Genomic DNA, 23822 nt, shown 5'->3' on the forward strand with positions numbered 1-23822 from the left:
TCATCGGCTTTATAATTTAGAGCAGGTCACGTCCTCGCAATGATACTTCATCTCTCATTTGACACATTTGCCCCTTAGAGTTGCAATGACATTCAAAGGATATACCATCTTATTAATGTGCTTTGAAACTCAAAGGTAGGTACAAAACACATGTAGGGAATTAGGGTCACTTTCCAGACAAATGTATCTTTTTTATTTTCAAATAGAATGATACAATGAGTGTAGGCCTTCTGCTATCTTGTCCCCACCCCATGAATAAACACACAGGCAAAGGCAGCACCTTACCACAGTTCAAAATGTGTTTCTGCATTAAGTACAAGTTCTTTTGGCTCTCACACCTCTTCTACCCCCTCCAACTGATGAGGGCTAAGGGAGACACAAGTAGGACCATCTAGCTGTCCCCTACTGACAATGGCTCTGCGAGTCACTCCCTCTGTCCCTTGCCTGGTCGTGAAGCTGGTTATGTCATTGCCTGGACCCATGGCCACAAGAGGGAGAAGCTAACTGGCATATTGCTTCAGAGAGTCCTGTTTTCTAAAGAAGCTATGTTTGTGGGACTTGGGTTGGGTTTATTGCTGGGTTTAGACAGAAGAAGTATTGGTTCATCTCTCACGGCTGAATAAAAGGACCAGCTTAATAGGAAAGAGGAGAAGAAACCCTTAAATTTCCCTTCACTTAACTACCACTATTTTATTAGCCTAGGAACAGTGCTGCTATTTAAGTTGATAAAAGCCAGATTTGCTCGTTAAATAAATCACCAGAGCCTGGTGGTGCTAGAGAGACACTTTCTTTTCCCCAAGAGCTGCCCTCATGGCTGGGTCTTGTACCTTGCACTGGACAGAAACCACAGGCAGGCAGGCAGCAGCTTAAAAACCTAAATTGTGGCGCCACCTGCAGGACAGCAGAAATATCATCAGTATCCCACAGTTCAGCAGAGGAGGCAAGAGGAGACTTCTGCAGTGACAAGGATGAGGCCAGGGTCCCCTCTGGCCCCTGCTTTCTGCATGTGTCACCAGATGTCCACAGCACACTCCAGCAGGCTTTAATCTGCATCCTTCTTAAATGCTGCCACTTCAAGGCATGGGCAGCAGCTCTCAAGATTCTCAATCCATTCAAACTAACTTATTCTTCCCTCTGTCTCCTAAAGGACTAAGCGGACCTCTCAGCCAAGGGTTCTGTCTTTGAGACTGGACCATGGAACAGTAAAGCAGAAAGGAGAAGTGACTGCCTTTCGAGGAAGATGAGGGGAGGAACATCCTTGTGTCACCACAGTGCCTACTAGTAGGTTGAACTTGGTGGCTGGGTATTCTTAGGAGACCCAACTGTTCCAGGCTTCCCTAGCATGTGGGTGCAAATGAGCACAGAGATATTAACATCCGAATCTCAACTCCCAGCCTTTTCTGCTCAGATAAGACTTTGGCCACCACTGAGAAACCCCTCCCTGTCTCTTCCCATTATGTCAGAGCCCCCCTGTGCTTAGGAACAAGTCTGACCACTTCATTCACCACGAGTACCCTCTTGGAAATCCAATGCCCATGAGCCATTTGATGGAAGGACATCTCTGCATTGCCAGCTCTGTGGTTGCCTTCTGTAAGGACACCTCCACGAGGCTGCACTGCTGGACATGGCAAGCTCTGCTGCAGTGCCATGGCTTTCCAAGCCACACCAGGGGATTGGTGTTTAAGTAGGGAGGACACCCCTCTCCTCCCACACACACACACACACACACACACACACACACACTGTGGATCTTGATCCTCTGAGCGCCAAAAGAACTCCCATGCCTCCCATGGTCCGAGTCTTACCCGCCTTCTTCCCCAGACCATTTCATCCATTGCCCCCTCTCCAGAATCCTTCCTTCTCTTTCAACTAACAACAACAACAACAAAATTTGTCTTTTTAACCACAGAAACCAGAAGTTAGAGGATATTGTGAGGTAAGGGGAGATGGAGGGAGGGAGGTGGCGTGACCTAACTCCATTGGCCAGAAACAACAGAGTCCCAGATCTGGCCAAAGCCATGTCTTGCTACACCAAGAAAGGAGAAATACCTCAGTGTAACACTTCTGGGGGTTAAGTCCTGGGAGGCACAAGATCCCATAGTATGCCTGAATTCCAAGGACTGGATACACTTCATGTCTCCCACATGGCGCCTCTCTCTCAGCACTGCCTGGTTTAAATGAGTCACTTGTCCCCTCGGACTGCGGTGCACACAACAGAGAGGCCTCAGGTTGTTTTCCTTGTGATGAAGACGGATTTGTTCTGATGGGTTGAAGGCTCTTGTCTGGTAACACATTTACAAGATGGTTGCCAGGTGGTCTGAGTGTAAGCTGTTCTAAGTGACTGTGGTTGCCAGCCTCCAAAATGGCCCCAGTGACTCTCAACCAGAGGTATTCATGCCCTCATGCAGTCTGCTCCCACACTGAATCAGAGCTGACTTAACTGACCAAGAAGTGACAGTGTCCAAGGCTAGGTCAAAAAAACACATTTTAGCTTCCAGCTTGGTCTCTTGAGGCCCTTGGACCTGTCATGTGGTGAGAAACTGAGCCTACCCACCACCAATCAGTGCCAGCTTGCCATCCCCATGAACAAGCCACCCTAGGAGCCAATCCTCCAGCCCCAGTTCAGCCCTCAGATGATTTCAGCCTTCAGAAGCTTCCAACTGAGGTCCCAGACATCATGGAGCAGAGATAAGATATGGTTTTATGCCAGGGATTTGGTATGCAGTAACAGATAACAAATACAGTGATTTGCAGGGAAGATATCATTCCTCTGACCTTGACCTCATTCACCTCTTAAGCTTATTATTTGAGCCCACTTGGCTTTAGAATGAGAAGGACACAGAGAGGCATGCTTGATGCATGATAGTCTCTCATGCTGGTCAGGACTGGGCACCAATAGATGTCCTGCCAGTCACTCCCTTCAGAGCTCCTGGGTTAAGCCTCTTAGTACATCTCAGTGTGTTACATGGAAATGAGAAAACCCAGTGAAGAGGCTTGAAAGCATCCACATACAGAATACTGAAATCCAGCACTCACCTGAGATGGGCCATCATCAGTTCAGTTCCAGGGTATTGGCCATCAGAGACATTCAAGAGAGGGGCAGAAAGTTGTGCCAGGTCCTGTTCACTTTCACAAGCTGTCTGGCACCTGCCTCTGCCAGAGAGCCTTTTGGAGGTGAGGTTGAATGGGGTTCCAGGGTGAGGCCTTGCACCTGCCAAGCACCAGGCCTAGTGGTGCAGAAAGCGTTCCCTACATCTGATCCTGACCCGTGCTGCACCACAGGGCAGGAGGGAGGCCCAAGGATGCTTCCCATAGACGGCAGGTAGTATAAAAAGAGACTAGAAGCGAGATGTGATTGAAAGCTAATCGTCCACTTTCCCTACACACCATTCTCCTTGAGAACTTCTCGTATCACCTTCTCTCCTGTGCCCTCAGCAGCTTCCAGAGAGCTCAGTGGAGCCTGCAGGCTATCAGCAAGTCCAAGGCATATACAAGGGTTAGGACGAAAGAAGAAGGGAAGAAAGAGGCAAAGAGGAAGAAGAATGAAGGGACAGTGGTGCCTATGCGAAGTAGAGAAAGACAGCCGCAGACAGTTGCCTTAGGGATTCTGAGGACAGAGCTTAGGCCCAAGGTGACCTCTCCCCACTTTAGTGTCTGCCTCCAGGACTCTGCGGCCTGGCTGCATTCTCCTTCTGGCTCTATTTTCCTGGCTAGGCCCAATATTCTTCCTCTATTTTTAAAGGGCTTTCTCCTAATGCACCCCTGCTGACTGTAACCTTCACACATGTGAGGTGTCCCTTGTGGAGTCCAGAGAGAGCAGGTACCCTTGAAATCCGAAGTCCACAGAGTTGTGTGGTAGCACATGAGGCTTGGGGAGGGCCAATCATGCCATCTCTCCCCAACTTTGCAGCCAGCGATGCCAGGCCAGCAGCTGGAAATCAGCCACTGTGGATGTATTTGCACCATGGAAATTGGCACATGCTACAAATCGGGACTTTTGTTTTTGTGGAGAGCTGATTGTTAAACACCTTCCAGTACACTTCTGGCAGGTCCAATGATGGGCCTAGATAAGGTAGGTCAACCCAGGCCTGCCCAGTTCTCAAATAATTGTTCATATGAACCCATCAGATACATGAACTGCATCAGCCCAGTTCAGGGTCAGAGTAAGAGTTTCTTTCTGTGCATACCCCATCTTTTGATTATAAGAAAATATTAATATGGAATCTTTCTATTAGCTGTTCTTTCCAAGTCCTATAGGTAAGGAGCCTTTACTCATGGTTTTTGACACTAAAATCAAATTGTTATTCTTTTCCTGCTAGGTAAACTGAGGCAAGGGATGTTGACGTGACCCACGGGTGCGTAGGAAGCTTGAAATATACATCTGGCAACACCTGTCATTTACTCCCTCCACCTCAAACTTAAGATTAATGCCTTGGGTTTGGCAGAAATTCTGTTTTCATTTCCTCAAAGCACTGCTGTTAAAATTACCATACATCCATACAACAGAACATGGTGCAGATGTAAAACAAAATGAAAACAAAATGAAGTAAATCTATGTATGCTGCTCTGAAAAACAACAGCAAAATGCAGAACGGTGTATTCGTGTATATCTTTGCATATTTTGAATATACAAAATAGGCTTGTACATACATAGGACATTTTGGAAGGATACACAAAAAACAGCAGAAACCTCAGAGTGAGAGAACGATACGTATTTTCTTAATTTATTGTATATTCTTTATTCTTTTTGACATTTTACCACGTGCAAGTACTACATTCTCCATTTTTCAAAAAGCTAGTTGAAAATGAACAAAAAAATACTGCTACTAAAAACATCTTTCTCACACCGCCAGTCCTCTGCTCGCTCGCTCTTCTCAAATCCAGCCAACCACTCCTCCACCCCATCTGTATCATATTTGAGTTTGCCTTTGTTCTAGTTTCCTACTAGATGCACCCTGTTGCTACTCTTTTGTGGGCTGCCGTGAAGGTCACACAGCAGCCTGTCTGCCTAGGCATGATCCGGTAAACGTCCCAGAGAATGAGACTTCATCTCTCATTTCCTAAAGACCAACCAGTATCCTACTTGGCCAGAGAACTTCTGTTTGGCACTAGATTGATTATAGGGGGATTCCAGAGATGCTCCAGCACCTCCTTTCCATGCTAAAGCAAGCAGCTTTAGATCAAGTCAAAGGAAACATCCTTCTACATTGGAGTCAGTAAACTCATGGAAACTAACACTCAGACATGGTACAGGCCAAAAATAGGATGATGCCAGGAAACATTTAGATAGCAATGGGTAAAAGCTCCATATTGGTATTAATGTTATCAGGAACTGTGTAGGGAGAGACAAAGAAAGACCAGAGACAGGCAAATGGCATTCCAGTTTTGCAAAAGGGGAAAATAATGTGAGTTCTGAAAAACATAAACAAATGAGCGTGGCCCCCAAAGTGACCATTGGATCACTAAAAGATAGGTATGTGATTATTTATTAAAGGATGTGATTGATCACTAGGAGTAAGTCTGGAATCACCGTCTTTATCATTTGGGGCTGCTATTATGAAATGCCACTCTCTGGGTGGCCTTAACAACAAACGTTTATTTCTTATGATTCTGGAGGCTGGAAGTCTGAGATGAGGCCAACATGGTCAGGTTCTTGGTGATGGCTCCTTTCCGGTTTATGTCCTCAGATGGTTCTTCCTTAGTTCATTCAAGCAGAGAGAGAGATCTCAAATGACTCTTCCTCTTTTTATAAGAACTCTATCCATCAGGGGCGGGGGCTCTACCCTCATGACCTCATCTAAATCTAATTACCTCCAAAGGCCCCAACTTGGGGGGTTAGGGCTTCAACATACGAATTGGGAGTGGGATAACACATTTAGTCCATAGCAATTACAAAGAACAAACTTGGTTAGGCTGGTCTTGCTCTTTAACTCAACAAGGCTATGAGGCTTTTAGATCAAGGAAACGTAAGAGAGAATATCTGAACTGAATCAAGGCATTTAATAGACTCTTTAATAAAATCCTTGTAGAACACCAGGCAATGTAGGCTGGTGAATTAATTGACTCAATGGTTAAACCCCAAAGATGTTCATTAATGCATCAAAGACAACATGAAGGAAGGTTTTCTTAGGGTATATGTCAGAGCTCTGTTCTCAGACTAATCCTATTCAACACATTTACTAATGACTTGGATAATGATAGAGGAGACATGGTCATCAAATTTGTCTACGATTGCAATAAAAGAAACATATTAACTGTGAGTATTGACAATCCTGCTCCATCTTAAAGAAAAAGAAACTTTTGCCAAATGTCGGGCATTCTGGGTGTTGACAGGACATTCTGGTGTTGCCTTGAGGTACCATTCTAAGGAATGAAAAAGGTGAGAGAGCTTAACAGATTTACGTTTGAAAATATATGGCACTCTCAGGCCAGGCACAGTGGCTCACACCTATGGTCCCAGAACTGGGGAGGCCAAGGCAAGTAGATTTCTTGAGCTCAGGAGTTCAAGACCAGCCTGGGTAACATGGTGAAGCCCCTTCTGTACTAAAAATACCAAAAAATTAGCCAGGCGTGGTGGTGGGCACCTGTAGTCCCAGCTACTCAGGAGGCTGAGGCAGGAGAATCACTTGAACCCGAGAGGCGGAGGTTGCAGCGAGCCGAGATGGTGCCACTGTACTCCAACCTCGATGATAGAGTGAGATTCCATCTCTAACAACAACAACAACGAAATTAATTAGCTGGGTGTGATGGCATGTGCCTGTAGTCCTAGCTACTCAGGAGGCTGAGGTGGGAGGATAGTTTGAGCCCAGGCAGGAGGTCCAGGCTGCAGTGAGCCATGATTGCACCACAGCACTCCATCCTGGGTGACAGAGTGATACCTTATCTCAAACCAAAAACAAAGTATGAGCTGAAGTTGACAATAAGCTCAATATGAATCAATAGTGAAACATTGCCAAAGTCAAGGGAACGTAAGCTGTATTGAAAGAGAATGGAGTCCCAAAGGAAGCAGTCCTGCTCAACTTTGAGGTAGGTAGACTACACCTGCATTATTGTATAGAGCTCCAGGCCCCACACTTTAAGCACTTTATGATAAGTTTGAGCACATTCAGGAGAGAGTGGCCGAGCCCAGAAGGGAATTAATTTGAAACAATCAAAGTAACTGGTGATGTTCAGCTTCGAGAAGTAAGGCTCAAGGGAACATAACAGCTTCAAATATTTGAAGGGCTGTCACAGAGAAGAGCTGCTGCATTCCTTCTGTGTAACATCAAGATGTGAAAGTAGGATCAGAGAATGGAACTTATCTTATTTAGACATATTTTGGCTCAATGTGAGGAATATCTTTCTAATAGAGTTCTCTAAAGATAAAATAAATTTCCTTGAGTGGTAGTGAGTTCTCCATCACTTCGTGTGGTCAGGCAGAAACCAGGGGATGGTCAAGTGAAGACTAGAGTTTGGATTGAATGACCTCTGATATCTCTAGAGGTTTGAGATGTTTTTCATTCTATATTTATCATTGTATGCCCTATGGTGCTGTAGGCTTTGCATTGACTCAGTAGATATTTATTAGGTTGAACTGGAATGCTTTGGGGGTAATTCCTTGGGAAGAGAACCAATATCCCACCCAAGACCATTACTAAGGAGAGAAGTCAAGGATGAAGCCAGAAACTTAAGGCCAAGGATGGGACGAAGGGAAGGAGCAGGCACAGAACTCAATTAAACTCTTCCTCTTCCCAGTCTGCACTGTACACCTCATTCACCAGATACACCATCTTCCACTTGGTGCTGGTCCATATGAATTTATCTTTCATGTTCCTTTTGCCTACTGGATATTCACATAATCCAGGGCTCTGAATTTTTGTTTATTTTTCTCTTCGGTTTTCAAATCTTCTTCCCATTCCACACTCCCCAGAGTTCCCAGTCTTTCTTTGTTCTATGTCCAGATTCCTTTTGTCTCCCTTTTCACTAGGTGGTCTCTCCCTTTCCTTGGGGGACCCTTTCCATTTCTCCCTTCCTACCCCCTTAACCCTCTGAAGCCTTCAACAGTTAATAACGTCCTGAAAACTAGGACAGAGATCTTAATGTCTCAAAGAAGCCTCAGGTGATGAACTCAGTGTCAGGTAGTATCATCTCATCCCACGGACTGTGAACCTGGGGGCTGGACAGGTTTTTGTCCTATGCCTAACTACACTGTGGACATTCTTCAAACTAAAAATAATGACAGCTTTTCCTCCTCTAGTTTGTCTTAAATGACCTGAACAATGGCATTCTCATCTCTCCCTTGGGAGAAATTATTCTATCATCAATGCACCTGTCTGTGAAAGAATGTGTGCTGCTTCTTCTGCAGGAGTTCCAAATTTTATCTAAACTCTTTACCATTCCCAATTATGCTTCCTTCTGTACTGCAATCAGTATTATCAACACTGCCATCATTTTCTTCTCCTGAAAATAAAACTAAAGCACCTGTATTTTCCTCTCTGGTGGCTTTATCAACATCTTTCAGGCATGATCATAATTCCCCTCCTAATTCTTCATGCGTATTCAGGCACAGAAACTACAGGAAGAGAACACACTTTGAGGAAGGAAGGAAGGAAAGAAGGAAGGAAGGAGAAAGAGAGGAAGAAAAAAGGAAGAGAAAGAAAGAGAGAAAAGAAAGAAGGAAGGAAAGAAGGAAAGAAAGAAAAGAAAGAAAAGACAAAGAAAGAAAGAGAAAGAGGAAGGAAGGAAGGGAGGGAGGGAGGGAGGGAGGAAAGGAGGGGAAAGAGAGGAAGAAAAAAGGAAAAGAAAGAAGGAAAGAGAGAGAAAAGAAAGAAAGAAGGAAGGAAAGAAAGAAGAAAGAATAAAAAAGAAAGAGAGAGAGAAAGAGGAAGGAAGGAAGGGAGGGAGGAAGTGAAGGGAAAGAGAGGAAACAAAAAGGAAAAGCAAGAAAGAGAGAAAAGAAAGAAAGAAGAAAGAGAAAGAAAAAGCAAGAAGAAAGAAAGAGAAAGGAAAGAAGAAAGAAAGAAAGAGAGAGAGAAAGAGAGAAAGAAAGAGAAAGAAAGAAAAAGAAAGAGATAGAAGAAAGAAAGAGAAAGAGGAAGGAAGGAAAAAGGAAGGAAGGGAGGGAGGGAGGAAGAGAGGGAGGAAAGAAGGAGGGAGAGAAGGAAGAAAAGGGGGAAAGAGGTAGGGAAGAGAGAGAGAAAGAAATAGAGAGAGGAAGGAAGGAGTGATTATGACAATAATAAAGGTATATTCAAACAACCAAAAGAGATAGTATAGATTTTCATGGGATGATAAAGATTTTTTATTTTAGAAATTTTCATTGTAATTTTAGAGCAAAATATACCAACAGGATATTTTATGTAACTCATATCATGTTTAGAATCATCCATTGAAAAAAACATTTACGGAATGCCTGCCATATGTCACCATGCTGCAGATCAAAGCTGTTTCAGCCATAGTCGCTACCCTTAGAGGTTTCAGGTGAATAGGGGACAAAACAGCAAACAAATAACTGTCGTAGTCTGTTGTTAATGCTAAGATATAAGTATTCTCCCAGTAGTGTGGGATTGTAAGGGAGACAGTGTCGATTTAGAATGCAATTCTTCTTGATTCTGATCATAACACTATATTTATTATAACTATGTATTTTTATTAATATTGTCTCTGCTGTTACAATGTTTTAAAAATAAGACTCATCTCAGTAAGAAATAGTAATGTTTATATATGTTCTTCTAAGTTAAGATTTTAAGTTATAGAAAGTTGATGATAGCATATTATTTAACTAGCATGTTGCCCAGGAAGCTCTGATTGTTCTAGCTTTTAGTATCCCCGTTTATAAACACTCAAATATACCCTTGAGGAAAAAAACCAAGGACTCAGGTGAGTAGTCACCTCATATCTAGTCATTCTTTCTTTTACTCATTTGTTATGAAAATACACTGTGAGCTCCTAGTGTGTACCAAGCACTGCTCTAGGTGCTGCAGATAAAGTGGAGATCAAAGCAGACAAGGTTGCTCTTGTGCAACATACATTCTGAATGGGGATGAGATGTAATGAGTGAAACAAACTAGCAATAGAACTTCTTGCAGTGGTAATTTACATGAAGAAAATTAAAACATGGTGTTGTGAAGAGTGGAGACACACAGGCTAGGAATGACTTCCTTGAGGTGATGACGTCTGAACTGAGACTGGCAGGAAAAGAAAGAGCCAGCAGATGAGAGAAGACGAAACAGAGGAGTGGCCAGTGCAAAGGCTGTGAGCTGGGTCACAGAGGAGGGAAAATACTCAGTTCCAGGTGGGACACAGAGAAGGGAAAATACTCGGTTCCAAAGAACCATGAAAGGATCAGTGTGGGTAGAACTATGCAAGGGAAAGAAACGGAACACACAAATACACACACGGTAATACAATTGGGAAAGATAACACGGAAAAGAGTTAGGAAAATATATTGTAGCTCTAAAAAGACCTCTGGGTCATCTGACTTCTTATGCCATGTGAACCAAGCCTGGTTCCACAAAAGTTAACTGAGGCACAGGCACAGAAGGTAACTGAGGAAACGAACTGAGGACGGAAGGTGCTGATTAGAAATAAAGACTAAGTCAGTTAAAAAGGCCTTTGTCTGCAAGTAACAAAATGCCTATTGTGTTAGTCAGTGTTCTCCAGGGGGACAGAACTAATTGGATAGATGTATATATAAAGGGGAGTTTATTAAGGAGTATTGACTCACACAACACAAGGTGAAGTTTCACAATAGGCCGTCTGCAAGCTGAGGAGCAAGGAAGCCAGGCTGAGTCCCAAAACCTCAAAAGTAGGGAAGCGGGCAGTGCAGCCTCCAACCTGTAGTGAAAGGTCCAAGAGTCTAAAACCTGAAGAGCTTGAAATCTGATGTTTGAGGGCAGGAAGCATCCAGCACAGGAAAAATATGTAGGCTGGAAGACTAGGCCAGTCTAGCCTTTCCACGTTCTTCTGCCTGCTTTATGTTCTGGTTGTGCTGGCAGCTGATTAGCTGGTACCCACGCAGATTGAGGGTGGATTGTGCCTCTCCTAGTCCAACTGACTCAAATCTTCATCTCCTTTGACAACACCCTAACAAACACACTCAGGAACAATACCTTGCATCTTTTAGTCCTGTCAAGTTGGCACTCAGTATTAACTATCACACTCATCTAGCTGCTCAAGCGGTAAGACATTTAATATCTCAGGAGAGCAGTCTGGAGGTGGGTGGCTCCTGGCTTGGTTCAGGGACTCAGTGAGGTTATCAAGGACTCAGTGAGGTTATCAAGGACCCAGTCTCTCTTCCTTCTTTCTCTGCATCTCCTTCCCAGTGCTCCCTTCTGACAGCAAGTGAAACCTCTCAGAGTGCTCCTGCATGTCTGATTGGCCAGAATTGGCCACTCCAAGCTGCAAGGGAGGCTGGGAAAATGAGCATCTGGAAAGTAAGCGTGGGATCACTAACACTGATTTGGACTAATCAAGAGTCAAGGTGTCATCCCCCGCAGATGCAATCAACATGGGGAACCATGAAACAGGGGATGGAGGGAAGATTGGGCCACAGAAACACAGGGACCATGTTGGGGACAAGAGGGAAGAAAAAGAGAATGCACTGTAATGGATTCAGAAGACATGGATTACTGTCCCAGCTCTGATCAAATCACTCAAACAATCTTCACCACAGTTCTTCATCCATACAGTGGAAGTGACAATATTTCTCTGTCAAGCAGGATGTGAAGACCACGAATTGCCAGAGTGAATTGCGAGCACCTAGTGTCTGCCCATGACTCCACAAGGATGCAGGAAAAAAAGTATTGTAACTTCTATTTCTATTTATTTTTCTCATTCTTTTAAAATATATATGGTTATGCATATAAAATACATAATGCATTACAACAATAGAATATATATAACTTGTAAATACATACATGTGTATATGTTGGAAATGCTCAAAAAATTTACTGATCAGGATCCAGATTTTATTTGTAAGCTTGGAAACACTTCCTTAAAAACGTAACACATATAAAGGACTTAGCACAGGACTGGGAGCATATTGGGTCTTCAGCAAAGGCTGTCCCCATCTCCCTTTCAGATGCAAGGGTCAGCATCTGTCACAGTCCCTCCCAACTCCATTCTCAGAATGCTGCATGTTATGTACTCTTTTGGCACCTCAAATCCCTGTCCCAGAAAACAGGATTATAGGCGCTGCGTCCTACAAGCAGCCCCTGGGAGCTATTATCACATAGCTACCCCAACCCCCAGCATCTTCTCCTCTTTCCCACCTGCTGTTCATCTTCCCTATATGTCTTGGCTGGTGGGAACTTCTGTGAAGGGGTGAACAACAGCAAGGAGAGGAGGAGAAGCAAAGCCAGCCAGAGAGGTGACCCACCAGCCCATGAGGTGAAAGGCCCCTCGGGGAAGGGAGAGTTAAAACTCAAGGTCTGGGCATTCTCTGTGCAATTCGTTTCTCCCTAGGAACCCTGCCTCCCATTAGCATGGACAAATGAGAATTGCCAGTATCTACATTCCATCTGCCCTCATCTTCCTTTGCAGCTCCTCAAAGCCCTTTAGAAAGAGCCTCTCTTTCTTCCTCCCAGCATCACCTCTGCGGTGGACAAGAGACAAAGATGGGAGTGCGGTGCAGGGAGAGAAACAGAGTCATGAGGTCACTTAGCGGCTCAGCTAGAATGCACCCAGGAGTCCTAACACCCGATCAAAATCACTCTTCTCATTAAAAGCACAAAGATAAAACCTCCTTCATAAATCTGAAGCCCGTCCGCATTATCCTCAGCCATCAGTTATGCTTGCTGTGGGCCATTGTTCATTTATTTAATTTAACCTTTTTTTTTTTTTTTTTTCTGTAAAGCTTTTGGGTTTGCCTTTAAAAACCCACATTAAATTCTCGTTTAACGATTTGACGGGGTCCCCTTTAGCTCCCTTTAAACGAGCTGCCGATAAAGGAATAAACTTGCTGCAGAAATAAGAAATAAGCCTCCGGAACACTGTAGCCCTTTTATGCCATGGCTGTCCAGGCTGAAGCCCCTCTCAAATGAATGGAGAGATAATGCTAATGGAATTACACATTGTGACTAGATCAGGGGCTGCCACAGAAAGATAAATACCAAAGCTAGGCTAAGGCATTTAATCAAAAATAAACCCCTAGGTGTTTTTTTTTTTCCAGAAGCAAAAAAAAAAACCAAGACCTGTTTTGCCACCTGCATTTCTTCACCCACCTTAATGTTATTTTTCCAGATAATTTGGTTTAAAGGAAGTCCCCCACACACATATGCATTTGAAAGCAAATTAAATTAGTTAAGAGTGATCTACCCAACCTATGTTTACAGTGATACAAATGACAGGGTGGCAAGCCTCTCAGAAGATAAACCAGAGGTGGACTAATTCGTGAGGATGATATAACGCTTATCTGTTTTGTTTAGGCTCAGTTTTAACAAGATAAAATCGCTGGGCTTGGTGTTCTGCCAGTGGGGAAGCTGTTTACCCACACAACTGACACACAGCGTGGGCTGACGTGGAATCTAAATTAGCTCCTCTCCCCGCCTACCCCAGCTCCAAGCTGGTTGGGTTAGTCCGACCCTCAGAGAACAGGTCTCAGGTCTCAGGAAAAAAAAAAAAATCCACATCATGGTCATTTGTCATCTTTAGGGTCTCATGATTTGTCCTGGCTCATCCTAAAATTAAAATTAATTTTGTGACACCACCCCAGGTAAGCCGTGACACCTTGGGTGTGTCCGTCACAGAAATGGATGCCATCTGCCTCTCCTAGGCAAAGATGGAACTTACTAAAAGGACATCAGGGACTTGCAAAAGCAAGAAGAAAGGGAGTCCTGGAGGATGACTAGGGAGGAGGCCCCACAGGGCCACTTTACAGGACAGGCGGGTGCAGGTGTGGCTGCAGCACTGGGACCCAAATGTGGCCTCCACGTCGTGCCATTGCTCATTCCAGAGACCAAGTCGCAGGCAGCAGGTCTCACTGGCTCAGCCTAAGGCATGTATCCACATGGGCTCCCTGAAGACAGGAGAAAGAAGGTCTGCCCTTTCAGTCCGCAGAGAGGGAAACAAGTGCAGCCTGCCATGGAAGGGCCATACAATAGGGGATTCCCCAAATGGGAGATCAGGCACTCATAAAAAGAGGTTGAATGAGGGCACCCCAAAACTGGCAAGTGATTCCTATGCTAGGGCTGAGAAAAGTGTGCCTGGGCATCGTTGTTCAGCTCGAGCATCAGGTGGGAAGCAGTTTGCAGTGATGAAGGGAGCTCCAGGTGATGGACCAAGAGACCCAGACCCAGGCATGGGGCCATGACCAGGCAAGGCTACTTGAGCTAAGGCAAGTCTATGCCTCTCTACTCGTTGTTATGGGCTGAATTGTCTCCCCCAAAAATCATATGTTAAAGTGGTCACCACCAATACCTCAGAATGTAACTTTTTGGGAATTAGGGACATTACAGATGCAATTCATTAAGAGGAGGTCATACTGGAGGAGTATGGGACCCTAATCCATCATGACCGGTGTCTTTACAAAAAGGGGAAATTTGGACACAGACACCCATACAGGGAGAATACCATGTTTTCCATAAGGAGTTATTCTGTCTCAAGTCAAGGAACTACCAGAAGCTAAGAGAAAGGCTTGAAACAACCTCCCCTGGTGCCTTCAGCAGGAGCACAACCCTGCAGACACCTTGATCTCAGACTTCCAGCCTCCAAAACTGCGAAACAGATTTCTGCCAAGCCACTCGGTTTGTGGTACTTCATTATGGCAATCCTAGGAAACTAATAGGCTCATTTTCTATAAGGTGATAGGATGGACTTGACTTGCGGTTTTCAAACTGTTTGAGTCTTGACTTCCATTTGAACCTTCTCAGAGTCCCACAACTTTGTGGCAGCACCCTTTGAAAACCATGGTGTGATCTCCGAGGTCCCTCCAGCTGTCACTCTCTAAATTAAAGCCGTTTTCAGTTTTGACAAAGAACGGTTCAAAATTTAGGGAAGACTGCATGGGGGACATTTTCTTCTCCAGCTGCATGGATAGGCTGGTCTCTTGATGGGACCCTGCTGGACTCCATCCCACACAATTCCACTCTGCTTCTTCAGGCACTGAGCCCTGGGAGAAGGTGGCTACTTCACACACGAGCTAGAAAGTACGGAGATTTCTGGGTCTAGTCCAGTGGTGTCTCCATTCAGACAGAGATTAGATAGATGATATATGCTAGATAGATAGATGGATGGATGGATGGATAGATAGATAGATAGATAGATAGATAGATAGATAGATAGGTAGGTAGAGAGATCTTTGCCAGGCTTAGATCCTGTTAGATCCCGGAGACTCGGTCCCATTCTAGACCTAGTCACCATCTCAAGTTCCACAGTGGACCCAACCACGTGAAAGCTTCCATGACCTGCCACTTCCCCATCTTCCCACAGAGACCCCCAGCACCCAGCAGTGATGTCCAATGCCTCATAGAACAATAAACACCACTTTGAGATGTATATGATGCCCTTGTTGTCTATCTTTAAACAGAGAAAGAAGGAGCATGGTATCACCAATATTGGAGGGTCACCAGGCATCATGGCAAACTTGATGACACAGGTGTCAGAAGCCTCTGCAAGGGATGATGCCTCATGGGGACTAACTGCCTAATTATTCATATGTCTCCCATGCTAGACTGGGAGCTCCAGGAGAACGAGGACTTCTGTGCTCATAAGTTTTAAATCCTCAGATACGGGTAGATCAGCGATGAGTGCTCCAGAGGGAAGACCTGAATAATTACCTTGTTCTTAAAGCCCATATTATTTTAAAACCTGGAAAAGGGGTACTTTCACAATACCCAGGCACTAAGTCACAGGAGAGGAAACCTTGTCCAGATATACTGGCCCAACCTGATTCTCGTTCACTCAGTACACTGGTGACCCACATGTAGAGGAAGATCAAATAGAAGTTACAAAGAAGTTGCCATTCTTTCTCCCCCCAAGTGTTGAGACAACGTTGCTTCAAATGTATATAAACTGTTTGAGATTAGTAAATGAACACTAGGTGCCCTCCACCTATACCCAACAATTGTTATCATCTTGTCACATTTGTAGACATCATGAAATTTCACTTCTAGACCCTTCAGCAAACCTCTCTTGAGAATAAAACATTATCCTACATCCCTTCAATACCATTATTGTGTATAACAAAATTAATAATATTCCATTATATTATCCTACATCAAGTCCCTATTCAATTTTTCCATCATCTTAAGGAATATATTTTTATAGGATTTTTTTTCACAATTACCAAGACCCAATCAAAAGTCACACATTGTATTTGGTTGTAGTGTCCGTTGAGTCTCTTTTAATCCAGTACAGTCCTCCAACTTTTTTCTTTCATGACACTGACTTTTTGATGAACCCAGGCTGGTAGTTTTATAAATGTTGTATATTCTTGATTTGTCTGATTGCTTCTTCCTGGTGTTGTTTGACTTGTCCCTCTATCCCCTAGAAACGGCTGCCATCTTGACCTACCAAACACTCTGAGTGTGGGCTGAGATTAAGACAGAAGCAGGGCTGGGTGTTCCTGCTCTAAGGTCTTCTGGGCCTCTCTCCACTGAGTGCAGGGTCCACACCAGCACCTCCATCACGACACAGCCACCGAATGCCTGGTCCTGCCAAGCCACTGCTCCAGGACACTGGAGAACAGTGCTGTCCCTTTCTGGACTCTGTTGCCTTTGAGATTGTAGTGAGCACAGCAGGAAACACACATACAATGCCACAAAAGATTAGGAAGATTTAAAGGTTTCTCGGTGATTTATGTCTCCTTAATTAAGGGCTTTTATGCTTTAATTAAAAAGTTGCAGAAGTTGTCTTTACTTCTGAAAAATGCATTTATGGTTGACTGCTCGCATGAATTAAATAGTATCAGATCCCTAGGTTGGCTCCATGCTAGAGCCCTAGAGCTCATTTTTAGGGTAGGGAGAAGGAGGTCAGGGAAAAATACCATTAAGAAGGAAGGTTGTGACAACTTTCATTACTTTTTGATGATCATGCAATAATTTTCCATGATAAATCATCTCATTACATCTACAAACTTGGAAACAGAATCTAAATGCCATGGTCCTGAAAAAAAAAAAAAAAAAAAAAAAACAGCATTGGAACCTGGTTTTAAAATGATTCACCTCCTCACTGAGGAAGCAGATGGAAGTTTATATTTTATTACTAGTTGTTTGATTGGTTCTCAGGTCACACTAACTACATTGGGGGTACGATTGTGCAGAGCTTTGATCTGAGCTTCCGTGCATAGTCTGCTAAAGTCAGCAGCCATTTCTGGACCTAGATGTGACCCCAGACTGACTGATTTTCTGAGTCACCAGCCTGGTGTTATGGGCTTAGCTCAGGATCAAGGTGCGTTCCTCAATTCCCTCTGCAGAATTATCGTGACTTTCCTTGCATTCCCATTGAATTTATTTTTATAATTCACTTTGAATTTTTCCCTATCATTCTCTGAATTATATTATTTCTGTTCATGCCAGTCTCCCCCAGTAGTTTGTTGTCTCCTCTGCAAGACCACTTCTCATTTCCCGAGCCCCCACTCAGATAGAAGTCACTACATCATCATTTGTGTCACTATTCTATCACAAGCAGAATTGTTCCAAAGTATCTCAATAATTCCATCCTACTGTTTAAATGAAATATGTCTATGTCCTTTTACTAAATTGTAAGACCTAGTGGCCATATTTAATCATCCCTTTTTTCTTTTCTATTTTACTAGGCTTTAGGCCAGAGAATTGAGTCAACCATACTCTTAGTTCATGACACATTCAATCAAGCATTGTCTCTCTCCTTTCATTCATTCATTCATTCATTCATTCAATCATGTATTTATTTATTCCCTTTTATTTCCCTTTCCCAATCCTGTTACTTTGACCACTGACTACCATTCTGATAAGGTTAATGGGGGTCTTTTGTTTATATGCATTTTTGTAAAATATGTATATATTTCATGCATATAGAATTTTAATTTACATACGTATATAATGTCATATGCTTCATTCTGTCCCTTACTGTTTTCACTCAATATTAAGTTCTGAGAATCTATCCATGTTGCGCTCTCTCTCTATATATATATAATATGTATATATCCAATCTGTAATTTTTAACTTCTCAATAGCACTCCATTGTGTGCTACTACCACATTTTACATTTGTTACTGCCCGTTGATAGGCACCCAGATTTGCACCTGGGTACAATCCCATTAGGCACCTTTGGAATATATACTCAGGAATGGAATCTCTGGGTCATATGGTTAACAAATACGTGTGACTAACTTGTGCTATGTTGCCCTTCAGAATGTCTACAACAAAATATATATTCTTTATTATTATTGTTGTTGTTGTTGTTGTTTTGAGATGGAGTCTTGCTCTGTCACCCAGGCTGGAGTGCAGTGGTGTGATCTCAACTCACTGCAACCTCCGCTTCCTGGATTCAAGAGATACTTCTGCCTCGGCCTCCTGAGTAGCTGGGACTACAGGTCCCCACCACTACTCCCATCTAATTTTTGTATTTTTAGTAGAGGCGAGGTTTCACTATGTTGGCCAGGCTGGTCTCAAACTCCTGACCTCATGATCTGCCAGCCTTGGACTCTCAAAGTGCTGGAATTACAGACGTGAGCCACTGTGCCTGGCCAAAATATATATTCTTATTGGCATGAGATTTTCCATATTCCTACAACCTCAACAAATATTATCCAACCTCCACATTTTTGTCAGTTTACTACATTAAAGTAACATTTTAATTTTCATTTTAAAGAGATTTGGATTATTTCTGCATATACTTGTTAGTTGTTCAGGTTTCCTCTTTTATAAGTTACCTGTTCATAACCTTTGCCCATGTTTCATTTGGAGTTCTCATCTTTTGCTTGTTGATTTGCAAGAATTTCCTGTGAATTCTAAATAATAGTGCTCTGTCAGTTTTAAACACAGTAAAATATCTTCTCCCAATTGTCATCAGCTCATTCACTGTCCATGGTATCCTTCATCCAATAGAAATCGTGGATTTTGATACGATTATGGTTAAATAAAATACTTTTTTCCCTATATTTTGTGCTTTTAAAATTCCGTTTAAGAAGTTATACTTTATCCAGGCCAGGCGCGGTGGCTCACGCCTGTAATCCCAGCACTTTGGGAGGCCGAGACGGGCAGATCACGAGGTCAGGAGATCCAGACCATCCTGGCTAACACAGTGAAACCCCATCTCTACTAAAAATACAACAAATTAGCCAGGCATGGTGACGGGTGCCTGTAATCCCATCTACTCGGGAGGCTGAGGCAAGAGAATGGCATGAACCCGGGAGGCGGAGCTTGCAGTGAGCCAAGATGGCGCCACTGCACTCCAGCCTGGGTGACAGAGCGAGACTCCGCCTCAAAAAAAAAAAAATGAAGAAGCTATCCTTTATCCTAGGTCTCAAAGGAAATCTTCTTTTAACCTTACAGTTTAGTCCTTCCTATTTAGGTCTTTAATCCATCTCTAGGTCACCTTTATATGTGGCATTAGGTAGGGCACTAGTTTAATGATTCTCTGTATGGTAAGTAGATTTAGCCAAATCTGTTAATTAAATCATTCATCTTTCCCTCAATCATTCATAATTCATCTTAACTGGGTATTTACTCCCTATACTGACTCTGTTCCATTGATTTTTTTGGCTGTTCTTGCCTGACCACCTCAGTTTTTGCTACCACATGTTTCTAATATGTCTTAAAGTCTGGTAGGGTAGGTTCCCCTACTCACTCCTATGATCTTGCTTTGTTGGTGGGTTTTTATCCTTCTATGTAAATGTCTTTGAACTTCTTTATGAAAGAACTCCTTTGTTGTTTAAGGCACAGGCACAGTTTGGGGTCTTTTTCTATGGTGGCGAGATGGAGGCTTCTGTCACATGTGGCTGAACATATTAAATGATTAGAACAGAATTAGATTAGTAATTGATTCAGTGGGTACATGTTGATCCTTTTCTGAAGGATGTCCTTGCACACACAACAAAGATCTAAGAAAGAAGTTGATGTTAAAATCCCCGTTTCACACATGGGGAAAGCAGTGTGGGAGCTGAGACTAAGATTTGTCTCTCATTCTTACTCAGATCTCAATTTGTTGGACAAATTTGCCTCTTCTAAATCAATGAGGGCTGGTCCCAAAGGTTCTTCATAGAAGAATCTAGGTGTACTCATGTAAACACCGAATAATTTTCAGTTCTAGTGACCGCCTGGGAAAAATCCAAGTAAGCCTCAAATTTTTCAGACTCTGGTATGATTTTTCTCAGGTTTGACTCTCTAGCTAGTGAGGTAATTAGACTCCCTGTTCTTTTCAAGGTCAAAGACCATTGAACGAAAATATGAGAACTTTGTCCACTCTTTGTGGCTAATGAGCTTGACTCTCAAGGGGCTATTTCGCCTCCTTCATGAGTTATCATTTGGAGTCCACTCTCTCAGTCATGGCTTTGCAGGGAGGTTTGGAGCTCAGTCCAGAGCAAGCTTCCCAGATGACAGCTACATGCTCTGTAACCTATACGATCAAGAGACCATGTTGTCTCTGTCTACCAGCTTCTTTATGGCCCTGTGGTCTCCTTGTTGTTATGGAGAGTCTCTCAGCATGTTCTTCTCAAAATCAACTTCAAAATCACCTGAGTTAAATTGAATAAAAATATTTGCTTTCGTGACCAGGAGAAAAGTTTACACTCAAGACCCCAACAAGCTTCCCAGTCTTTCTTTCCAAGCCCCAACCCTGATCCTCCCACACAAGGAAGGTTTGAGCTGGCAGAAAAGACATTTACTGAGCCATCAAAATAGTTACCAGGGATGACAATGACCTGCCTCCCATCTTAGCCAGAGAAGAGAGTACAAGAGGGACCAGAGACATGAGAATCAGCCATGATGCAGATCTGCACCGTGAAGAGACACAGGCATGGTGAGAAGGTTGTCAGACTCTCACTGTCTCACCTTTCAGTGGATTCTCCTCTACCAATGGAGGAGTCACTGAGAAGTGGAAAGATCTCCCTAATGCCATCAGGAAGTATTAGTACAATTCTATGAACCAGAAGAAACATGGAAAAAGAAAGAGAACTTCTCCCCTACCATAACCAAAACTTTCCAATAAGTATGCCTATCAACCACTTACAACCCATCAATCAATTAAAAAATGAAAGAAATACCAAAAGTACCTGGAAAAGAGCTGTTAGCCTGGAAATAAAAGCCTTTACAAATTTCCCTATTTTTCTTCCTTTCCATACTATGTTTCTATTCTTCTCATAGCCAGTTTGCTGGTTTCAATTTTCCTTGAGGAAGCTCCCACACTAATGAGATTGGTTGTTTAAATGTCTCCAAGAAGCAGCATAGACTGCTGGGATCTATATTCTCTTTATTGAAAAAAAAAAAAAATCAAATGGACTGCAGAGATTAAGGTGGAATTAATTCCACCCTGGGAAGAGAGAAGCCGAGCTGCTTCAGTCTCTTGGTTTATAAGGTCACCAGAGTCCCTTGTCGGGAACTACTCCTCCGTAAATCACTTCTGCCCAGCTACTCGGCAGCCCTGAGTTGCAGATAATCCAGACAGTGATTGTGTCTGGTCTCTAAGCAAAAGATTCATTGACCTCCCCTAAGAGGATTCTGGTACCAGCTTTGCCTGCAGGAAGAAGTGGATGAGCCCAGCCTCTAATATGTATCAGCTTTTTTGACCACCTGCAGGCCAGGATTCAGTCTCACAGGTAAACATGTTGAGTAGAGAAGCCACTGCTGAAAGTACAGATTCTGCTATGGGAGGGGGCTTGCATCCCCCAGGAGCCAGCTCATACAGCATGCAAAAGGGCAGGGCCAACCTTAGGACTTGGAAGTCAGATATTGAACTTCAACCAAATATATTAGACTCCCAGCTGTGAGGACTGGTTTCTATTTATATTTCTTCCTTGGGTGTGGTTTTTGTATTTTAAAAACTGTATCACACTGGAGTGCATATTTAGCTACCAATTAATTCTGGCCTTGAGCAAATAACTTAATCTGGGGCGGGGTCCTTTGTTTCAAACAGATCTAAATTAAAACCCTGCATCCACTATGTATTGGTGGTGCCTTATTGGGAAAGTTAATGCATGTTTTGCAAGGTTGTGGTGAGGATTTAAAAGATAACATGCCTAAAGTGCCTAGCAGAATATCCGATTGGGTTATTTGCCCAGCTGTGCCCAACACTGTCTATACCCCTCTTCTATGAAGTTCCCTGTGTTGCAGGGGTGAGTGCTACGGCACCTGACTCCACTACCCCTCTGTGTTCCGGGGTGGTGGGGAGGTGGCACCTAACACAAGCCAGGCCAATATGCATGTATTTCTCCAAGATTCTGCACTGGATGAGTGCTGAGAGAAATCAGTCTCTCTCTGGATAGTGGCCCATAAACTCCCACTAGCTCAGGAGCTGATGGGGACTCTGCTCTGCCAACCAGCCTGGAACAATGGGAGGAGCTAGTCTTCAAATGCAGAGAGAGAAGAGGAACATAGATATACAGAGAGGAAACAGGAGACACAGGGTAGATATCATTCAAGGCTCTGCTTCTAATTCATCTCTGCCCCTGGCTTCCATGAAACTCATACCCTTGCATCCTCAAAATAAGGTTCCCTGTCTTGTGAAAATCAGCTTGTGCTAGTTTTGTTACATGAAATAGAAAAGAGTCTTAATAATCTGGTAAACAGTGGCTTCTCAACAAACAGTAAACACCAACTTATGTAATACACAAGAATTGGCCAAGGAATGCCGCAGGTTCTCCTGCCTCACCCCACCTCTGCCCAGCCAACTATCTGACTTGATATAATTACTTACTGGGACATCTTCCCTATCTATATCTCCTTCTACAACTACTTCGAACTAAACTTATCATTATTCAATAATTCATTCATTTGATAAGCCATTTCTCTGTACAGGCGCAGGGACCATGACATACCTCTGTTTCCATGTGCAGATGGTGACGTATCTCAGTCCTGTCCCCTAGATACGACTCTGCTTGCACCAGACTCTGCCCCTAGCCACAGTCTCTCCCTGGGACTCAACTCTCCTGGTCCTGCACTTCCCTCTTGTCCCAGCCCTTGATGGCTTTTCCTTTATTGACTCCAGTCCTAGCAGTGCACACCAGCCCAGGCTCCGCATCAACCTAAAAAGCAGTACTTTTAAAAGGCAAGTGTCCTCAGCACTCACAATAAAATTAACAAATGTGCAGGCCCCATGCTGAGCACTCCACGGGAACCATCTCATTTAATTCTCACAACTTATGAGTTTGGCACTGTTCTTATCCACATTTTATTGATGAAGAGGATGTAGCATGGGGAAGATAAGTCATTTTATTCAAGGTCACACGGTTAGGAAACAGCAGAGCTAAGATCCCACTCCACGCAGCCGTGTGCCAAGGCCATGCACTTTGCCTCGTAGTCCCGGTAGACGAGACCCATTGGACTAGGCATTGCTTTTGTTATTTACTGTACTAATGAGGCTATGTCTGAGCAACAGCTGTAAGAATTTAGAGAGGGGATCCAGTGATAGAGTCATCAGATCTTTGTCCCCAGGATTTGGGGACAAGGTAGAACTAGACTTTGGCCCTGGAGAACAGGTAGGTGACATGATAAGTGGTGGAAAGGTCAAGGGCTTGGAAACATGATGGTGCATGGAGGATCTGTTAGGAAGCGGGTAGGTGGCATTGGTAGATTTGGGCCAATTCTGGGGACACAGGAAGTCAGGCAGAGTTGGAACTTGGTTTGGTTATTATAAATAGGTTAAATTGTGTCACCACCACCCTCACCCTCACACACACAAAAAAATGTTAAGTCCTCATCCCTAGT

This window comes from Piliocolobus tephrosceles, chromosome 8, assembly GCF_002776525.5.
Source record: "Piliocolobus tephrosceles isolate RC106 chromosome 8, ASM277652v3, whole genome shotgun sequence".
NCBI lineage: Eukaryota > Metazoa > Chordata > Mammalia > Primates > Cercopithecidae > Piliocolobus > Piliocolobus tephrosceles.